At 37.3% G+C, this 9,528-nt stretch overlaps 1 pseudogene; it reads right to left on the bottom strand.

The window, feature by feature from the left end:
- Nucleotides 1–5,889: 5,889 nt before the first annotated feature.
- Nucleotides 5,890–6,154, bottom strand: LOC114637997 (annotated as a pseudogene).
- Between the last annotated feature and the right edge of the window lie 3,374 nt (nt 6,155–9,528).

The following is a 9,528-nucleotide window of genomic DNA, read 5'->3' as shown; positions in this document are numbered from 1 at the left end:
ACGACTCAATAGTTCCATTTTAAAGTATGCTTCTCATGGACTAACAGTACCCTTAAGTGTTTTAGTTCTCAGTTTGAAGTTAATGGACTAAAATCATTGAAGAATTCTGCACATGACTGATATTCTGCTTCTTCAGAAATATGATATTTAATGTTTCTCAGTAGATAAAATGCCTTCCTGAAAAAAATGACTCCAGGGAAGTACATCAGTTGCATTCTTGAACTTGGAATGTTTATTAGAAAGTTTGGCGAATGATGATCATACTCACTTGTGTCAACTCTTTCTGATGCATACATTTAGAGCTAAGGACAAAGATTTTTGCACTACATTGCATATTGTATCATTTCCTGAAAGAGTTTTGTATTTATCATCTCCTTGAGTTATTTCTGAGTCTTCTAGAATAAGTATCTATGGCCTCCACGGATCTGTATGTAAGGATATTTATCAAAGCATTTGCTTTAGAAGCAAAAATGTAAAGTAAACTGCACAGTCAGCAATATACGAAAGACTAAATGAACTGTCATATTTATTCAGTAAAGATGAACGTAGACCCCATCTAAAAATAAAGGAAAGAGCTGGTTATGGAGATGGCTTAGTTGGTCAAGTGCTTGCAGCACAAGCCTGAGGCTCATCATCCATGTGTAAAGTTAGACACAAAGACACAGACCTATAAGCTCAGTATTAGGGAGACAGGGACAGGAGAGTCTCTGGGATTTGCTCACTAGCTGTCTAGCCAAACCAATGAGTCTGTATCTCAAGAAACAAAATACAAGAATGAGGGACATATGGGAAGGTTTGGAGGTAGAAAATGAAACTGGAAAATGATGTATTAAAATAATAATAAAAATAATAATAATGAAAAGAAAATAATAATACTTACAAATGTGTACATTCTAGTCTATAGAATATATGGCAACCATAGTTAAATCAAAATGTGAGTTGCAGCACAGTGTGTATACTGCATATCTCACAGATGTCCGTGTTGATTTCTACATTTACCTTTGTTTTTTTTTTTAACTGCAATTCAGTTTTTTTGATGGAGATGGTGAGAGATCTTTCTCTCTTTTACATCGTAATTGGACTTTATTGTGATTGATTTTGATAAATTGTATTTTCCATGAAATTATCCCATTTAATCTGTGCTTTCACATTGATTTCCATAAATTATAAAAGTTGCCTTCAACACTTCAATATGCATTTGCTTTGATGGCTATTTTTTCCTTGTCAATTTTTAATTATGTGTACTTGTGTATTCTTATTTTTATGTTGATAACCTAGGAGTTTACTGTGCTGACAATTTGACAAAAGAAAGATTTCCTATAAATAAATAATTTCAACAAACAAATGGTTAATTATTCCAAAAAATTGGCTTTAGTACTATAATTTTTCTATTTTCTAATTTAATTTTAGCTTTTATGTTTTCAGATTTCTTCTATTCTCTCTATTTAATATCTTCTTTCCATTTCTTTCAATATGTTTTCCAAGTGTCATGTTAGAGCAGTATCTTGTTACTTGAATATGCAGCTGGTCTAGTACTGGTGTAGTCAAAATACAAGATAAGTCTAGAGTATCTTGTAACCCCTCCCAAAAAAAGCCTACTAAAATGATGTTATCATATCAAATAGGATAGGAATAAATCAACAAGTCAAATGGTCGAAATTGTTACATATGAGAACACTGAGTAATCAATGAAAAATTGAAATAGAACCCAAGGCATAAAAATGCATTAAACTACATTGATACAAATTTTATTTCAATAAATAACAGGGGGGGTGTGAATAGAGCCTTTTTTCTTATGGAAAATCTCCAGATGCTGAAAATACGCCTACTCCCTTCAGCAGTGGAGTTAAGCATCCATTCCCTTCAGAGACATGGATTGGCTGGTTATACAAAATAAGCAGCAGAGGAACTAGAGAAAAGAGTGCATGGAAATTGTCTTTCCCATTAATTTCCTTTGTACTCAAATTGTTTTTCAAATGTTTAAAAATATGATATATATGTTGTAATGATTTCAGATTGTTAAAATGACATTTAGCTCTATTAAGACTGGCAATGGATTTTCAAAGACCGAGTCATGGGCTTCTAACTGTGTTAGGGTACTGCCACATGCATGCTAGCAAGTGCTATAGCACAGATTTCTTTTTACTCTTAAATTTGAAATGGACAAATATTTTATGGATCTTGAATAGAAGATTCTCCTGCTTCAACCTCTATTGGTAGCTGAGGTTATAGGTGTGTGCTACCATGTGGTTTGAGCCACTTCTGTAAGTTTCTTGCTTGCTTATACATAGTTTAGAGTCTTTAGTATGTGAAGAATGCTGTGCTACATTGTTGAAAAAATTAATGAGGACCTGCTTGTTATATTCGCAATAAATATACTCAAGCTTTGTAGTAGAGAATGGACTATTGATTTTATGAGAATGTAACAACTATAGAGTTTCTAGGAGATGGGTGCTATAACTTAGTCTTTTGAACATAAACTTTTAATTAACTATTTAAACGTACTTTGAGCTTTTGAAAATTTTGCCTAGGCAAGTATTTCTCTCAAAAATCAGCTCGAAGTAAATTATATAATCTCATTGTGCTTGAATATCCAATATTCATCTTTGAACTAATCATTTCAAAATAATATATTTTTTATTTCCAATCATAGGGCCTTCTCCAGAAGGTAAACATGGAGAAAACCTGCATCCTGCTTTACTAGGGGCAATGGAACCCCAATGACAGTCTTGCTCACACCGCCTTTAGTAACAAGTGAGCTGGATATTAAATTTTTGGAGTGGATCTCTTGAAACATTTTTACATGGAATAAGTAGGATAGAATAGAAAAATAAGAATAACTACAGTACATCTAACGAAATAAGGGTAAAATTTGTACTGTTTTTATGCTTAAGTTAATACCTGGCAGTAAGCACATTGCATTTCTCTGAGTCTACAATATATTAAATGATCTCAGAAGCCAGCAGCATAGTGGCTCCCTTGATTGGAATGGAACTACACTGTAGGCTTTAAGTCAGTGTAACTATACCCATTTTTTTTTTCGATTTTTCGAGACAGGGTTTCTCTGTGTCAGCCTTGGCTGTCCAGGAACTCACTCTGTAGATCAGGCTGGCCTTGAACTCAGAAATCCACCTGCCTCTGCCTCCCAAGTGCTGGGATTAAAGGCATGTGCCACCACCGCCCTGCAATTATACCCATTTTTTAAAAAGTTTTTTTACTTAAAAATGAATCAGTACTCTGTGGAGTAAAGAGACTCTCTCCTTCACTGCCTACTTCGAGGGTGGCCCATTATCACCTTTCCACTCTGCTTTGTGTTCAGTCATGCCACCTGCTTAGTGCCTTATAGGCCATGTGCTCAACTGTGGCTCTACAACACACTCAATGGCCCATGCAAAGTTCATGTGAGCGGGACTACAGCTTGTACAAGGTCCATGTAAGCATGGCTGTAGCGGGTATCAGGGTCCATGTAGGGATGGCTGTAGCGGGTATCAGGGTCCATGTAGGCAGGGCTGTAGCGGGTATCAGGGTCCATGTAGGCACGGCTGTAGCGGGTATCAGGGTCCATGTAGGCACGGCTGTAGCGGGTATAAGGGTCCATGTAGGCACGGCTGTAGCGGGTATCAGAGTCCATGTAGGGATGGCTGTAGTGGGTATCAGGGTCCATGTAGGGATGGCTGTAGCGGGTATCAGGGTCCATGTAGGGACGGCTATAGCGGGTGTCAGGTAGGAGTAGTTTGATGGGATCTGCAGCCGATGGTTTCCAAGATCAGCAAAGTGAGTCACATCTATTGCATCTTCTCCTTTGCTTTTTGTGGGAAGAAATTTGTGTCCAGTAAGCTCGATTCCCAAAAACAGCCTCACCGTGATGGGGAATGGAGAGAGAAACTATCCGCCCCTACAGATTGCAGGAGGCTTAGTAGCAAGATGCTCCCAGAAAAGCTACCTTTGGACATTGCAGTGACATCTCATATTTGTATTTGCTAGATCTCTCATTCTTAAACTGAGGAACTGGATATTTCCAGGGATAATTTAACACTTCATCAAGACACCAAGTATTCACATCAATGGTAGAAGTAAGGAGAGGGGCAGAAGTGATTGAGTATTGCAGATACTTCTTTATGGAACCCTAGACAGAAGATACCAATCAGAACAGGATGAGCTTTTAAACTTCAGTGCTGAAAAATAATTCACTTGGAGTACTTGTTTTGAACCAGTTTACCTAGACACAGTGCTTTTTAACATTTTGTGCTGAGCAGAAATGGCGTGCTTGAGATAGTTGAACCTATTTTTCAACAAATGTGAATTGTGACCATAAATTGTAAACTCTGACCATTGCTTCATTGAGATATATTGCCAGTAAGTAGATTGCAAGATTGCATGGGGCAGGAAAGGAAGAGGAGGTAAAATCCTCCTCATAAGAAATCACCACAAATACACACACACACATACACACACACACACAGACACACATACACATTTGTGTATGCATGCATACACACTCATGCACATTCATGTATGCATAAGGGCACGCATGCACACACACACACACACACACACACACACACCACGAGATTCCTCTGCTTCCAAAAACAATCACCATTGCAGAATACACATTGCAGAATACAAGTAGATTTAAGCAAGCATGGTGGCAGTGTAGACAAAGACTGTAGAGGTGGTCAGATTTAAGCTGATGTTTTCTGGGAAAACACAGCAACTTTATTCTTAGTGGACTCAGTGACCCCCTTGGGTCGATTCAAATCCAAACCCTCATGACTGAAGAAACCAGGGAAATGTGTGCTTTTCGTTAAACTGACTCTTTTGGAAAGTAAGAGCACGGTTTCATGATAAAAAATGAATTAATATATTACTGAAATCATACACTTACAGTAAAACAAAACAAAAGCAAAAAGCTATACTTGTCCTAAAACCTTCCAAGAATGCAATGCAGGCAGTTCTCTTCCTCACAGTTACGTACCCTTCTCCTGCCCTATTTTATTGAGATAACTCCTTTGTCAGTCACTCTTTATTTTTCCACATTCTCTCAGAATTTGTGGAAGTTTTTCAGAAAATGTGTGCGTGTCTTCAATATGAAATTTGGAAATCTGATTTCCTTTATAATTCTTCACAGTGGCTAACATAGTGATCTCCCCAAAAGGACAAATTAGTAAGCAAAATTAAATGTTATTGGGCACATAGAGGCAAACAGTTGCTCTGGAAAAACAAAAAGAAATTGAGAAATACCCATTGGTAAATCTGTTTTAAGTGATTACCAAATACCTGTGGTCTGGAGCCAGTGCGTTCTGTGTCCCTGTAGCTCTTTAAACCATGTGTGAACAAACAGTCCAAATTGCTTGTAAGTCCCATGCCCACACGAGGACTAGGACACGTGTGTGATCTAGTGGCAGCCACAGAATTTTCAAAGGAAGAGCTCTCAGCTGTACTGTGCAGTTAAGTCAAGAATATGTATTTTGAGCTACTTTCCTAATTAGAAAAATGTACAGGATTTATCCTGATGGGCTTTCTCATGGTAAGAAATTTTAACTTTTTTTTGATTATTGGCAGATTTAAAGACGTGACAGTATAAATTTTTATTTAAAATGCCTGCTTTGGAGCAGTTCGTTTTTTTTTTTTTTACCTCCAACAGATTTATTTTTAAAAGAGTGACCTAAGGGAGAAAAAAAATGAGCTATAGAAGTAAATATATATAAGCCATTTTACTAATTTTATAACCTCAAACTTCTACAGAGAATGATGCCCTGTACAAAACACAACAGATTAAAATGGGGTGTTCCCTTAGCAAGGCTGAAGACTTAGTCTCTGGTCTTTGGAATTTAGGATGCAGCCCTTGATTTTGAATGGATCACTGGGTGTTTGGCACAGTTCATGCTTTTAACTAGATTTGAACAGAAGAATGGCCACCTGACCCAGGCAGAAGTACATGAAGTGTTTGATTTTGTGTGTCAAGTGATTTCCTGAAGTTCTGCCCCACAATGCAGTGCGAGGTGCTGCTGTACTTCTTGTCAAACTCCTTCTTGATATCAGCTGCAAAATCCTTTTCTATGCTGTGCTTCTATGTCTTAGTAGTGCACCCCACCGAGTCCTGTTGCATCTCTTTCAGCAGATCTGCATTGTTGATTATCTTCTGGTCTCACATGGTTACCATGGAGCAGTGGTGAGCCAGCTACTGCCAGCTCCTAGGGAAGGTGCAGTAGCAGACCATAGCCAGTCACTATCAAAGCTGTGGTGCATCTTTTGGGGCAGTTCTTACAAAAAAAATGTTTAGAATAATCAAATGGCTATCTTGTTTCAAAATTATACATCATTTTCACTATTAAATAGGTAATACCATATATGATGATCAAAATCTTTTTTAATCTATAAAGTCATTCAAGCAAACATCCATACTTTATATTCACTTTGAAAGGAAGTAATTATTACATATTCTTATCAACATGTATTAAATAGAGTCCTGTGCCACATGGTAACTACGTAGTGGCAGACTACATGCATAATGATACAATAAGATCACAGTGAGCTGGAGTGGTCTAAATGCCTAGTAACATTGTAACAATAATAAGATCATACAGCAAGATACATTAATTATTCATGTGCATTCATTAAATGCAGTTAATACAGTTGCGTACAGTTGACAATGACAGTAAATGATGATGCAGCACATTGCTGTATTTGTTAATACATTTTTTGTGACTATTTTAGATCGTGATCCTTCTACTTACAAAAAAAATTTCTTGCTGTAAAATAGGATGTTGTGTTCTGTGACAACAGGTTCATGCCTCGCCTCTGTTTATCAAGGCTCGTAACTGCATAGTTTTCTTCAATGCTTGATTTAGCCCAATAGCATTCAGTTCACTGTGATCCTTGGAGCAATATACTGTACTATAAATATCTATAATACATCCATAGATATAGACAGATACAGAGAGTTTGCAGAAAGGAGAGAGAGAGAGAGAGAATGTGGGGTGTTTATTGCTGAGTTGAAACAGTCATTTTCTGACTAATCAAACATGGCCTTTCATCCCTAAACATGGACACAACAGTTTTGGGTGCTTTTCCATATTCTTTTAAGGACACTAGTCTTGTCACACGAGGAGCTTGTTTTTGTGACCTCGAGCAACCTAATTACATCTTTAAAGGCCTATTTCCAAATACAGTTTTTTGTGATTAAGATTTAACATAAGAATTTGTGGAGATGCACTTTAACCCACACCAGATAAAAAAAAAAACATATAACTAACACTCAGTGGCTGCAAATCTGTGACGCATGTTTAATTCCTCGGGGAAAAATTCTGAGAGAGTTAAAGCTAGAGCTGAAACAAAATGGAAAGTCTTAACTTCTGTTCAACCAAAAATAAATAAATGAATAAATAAATAAATAAACATTACTTTTATAAGGAGAAATGATTGCAGTATACCCACCTACTGAATCTCTAAATACTCCCTATTTAGGAAATGTTCCATCTAAGAAGAAGTAACTTGTCTTTGCAACAGTTTTTTTTTTCTGGTTTTGGGTTTTTAATGATACACTAAAAATAAGTGAGAAAAATCCGTTGTATCTGCAGAAGGTGTAACCTCAGCACCTCCTCACGGATTACAGAATGTTATCATAGTACATAATGTACATAAACTAACTTGACAGTGAGCACAGATGCCCTAGGAATTTGTTATAGTACTAAAAACTATGTAAAGAATTTCCTGCAAGTTTAGAAAACTCAAAAGTTAACATACATGTGTTTTCCACATTATTTTCAGAGAAAATATTAATTGCTTAGAATCGTCTTAATCATCCACGTGACTACTGATCTCTTTAAAATTACGTCTCAATTTATAACTAGGCTTTATGACTTGCATGAGTTTCCATTATAACTAATTTGTAAAATTAGTTAATAAACTACCCTATACATTTGTTTCCAGTGATAGAAGTCTAGCCACACAAAATGTCAATTTGTCATTATATTTGAAAAACTTACATATTAAAACCGTGAATAAACTATGAAAATCTATTTCCCTGGAAACTGCAAAATAGTCTCATGAGATAATTAAATTACATAATAGTGAAGAGTATGGCTCTTAGGCACAGAGGGAACCTGGAGAGTGTACAGGTAAGTGCCAGGAATGGAAATCAGGAACCTGCTCTGAAGAAATCAGCACATACCCCTTAACAATTTACTTGTTAATAAAAATCCCCAGTGACAAGTCCAGTTTACTTCTAATTCCACAACAAACCTGAACATCAGCACATGATACTGTTTTGGCAAATAAAGAAGTTTTTCAGAATGTCAAACTCTGAAAACAACAGCATAAAAACACCTTCTGTGAGGTGACGGTAACTAAATTTTCTTTCTAGGCTCTTAGTTTTATCTTTCTCCATAAATATGGGTATCCACCATAGGAATACATTCTACCTTGATTTCTGAATTTTTATAAACTTTGAGCCAATGGATTTACTCAGATATCTGCATCAAGAACATGACTAGGGACTGGTTTTGGTTCTAGGTCAGAGAAGGAATGAGCTGAAATCACCTCTGAAGTCAGAAATCACCATCTAGAGATGCTTCCATGTTAGATATGATTATCAGCTGGGATCCACCAGTCTTGTTTAATACATTCTCTCCCAGCCTGGTTAGTCAATGTCTTGCTTAGATTGGCTAGTGTCTATACCAGAGCACATGCTTAGCTAAAATGGAGTTGTAGTGTTTTGAGCCTTAGCTACCAGTGACTCTAGATCTTGCCAACTTTTATAATCCTTGGCTTATGGCAGTAACTATGGCAGCAGTGGTTTGAAACAAGTAGCAGCAGGCTCTTGTATAAGCCTGGGGTACTGGAACTCTTAGCCCTATAGGAAAAGTATGACAGATCTCAGGCCTAGGATGTGAGTATCCTCAGCACTTGATCAACAGTGGTTAATACTATACCTCTGGGGCTTAAGGTATAAGGATCCACAGCTTCTGGAGCTTTAAGTTATTGAAATCCTTCTAATAACCAAGGCTTGCTCTCCTTCTCTAGATTTTCGGATCCTGAGTCTTCTTCCTCTTCTCACCACTCAATTGTCTTGCCTCTCATTGTGTCTGTTACTCTTCTACCCCCTCATTTGGCCCTGGCCACTGCCTGGAGCAATTCAGTTCCTTCTCATCTTTATCACTGCTGTTTCTAAGATCATAGCTACTGCTTCCTCCTCTCCAGCAGACACCTCTGCCATTGCTGAATCTATCACTGATGCCTTGTTCTCCTTTTGTACTAACTAGCCGGGGGTGGATGAAATTCTAAAGGAATGTCAGTTATAGACATGATCACAGCCATGTCAAAGACTGCAGTATCTCAGATCTATGAAAAGGCAAATCTTTCCCTGGGTTAGGCTCAGGGAATTGGCTGAGTGTGAGGATGTTGACAGACATTGTGTATAAAACCCAGAATCACAGCCTCCTCCTGCAGGATGACTATGACCTAAGAGTGGCACCATACAGAGACATTGAAGACTAGCTAACTCCTCCTTCTTGTGTTGTACAGAGT

Source organism: Grammomys surdaster, unplaced genomic scaffold, assembly GCF_004785775.1.
Source record: "Grammomys surdaster isolate TR1022 unplaced genomic scaffold, NIH_TR_1.0 125476, whole genome shotgun sequence".
Classification (NCBI taxonomy): Eukaryota; Metazoa; Chordata; class Mammalia; order Rodentia; family Muridae; genus Grammomys; species Grammomys surdaster.
This window is presented reverse-complemented; position numbering and strand designations above follow the sequence as displayed.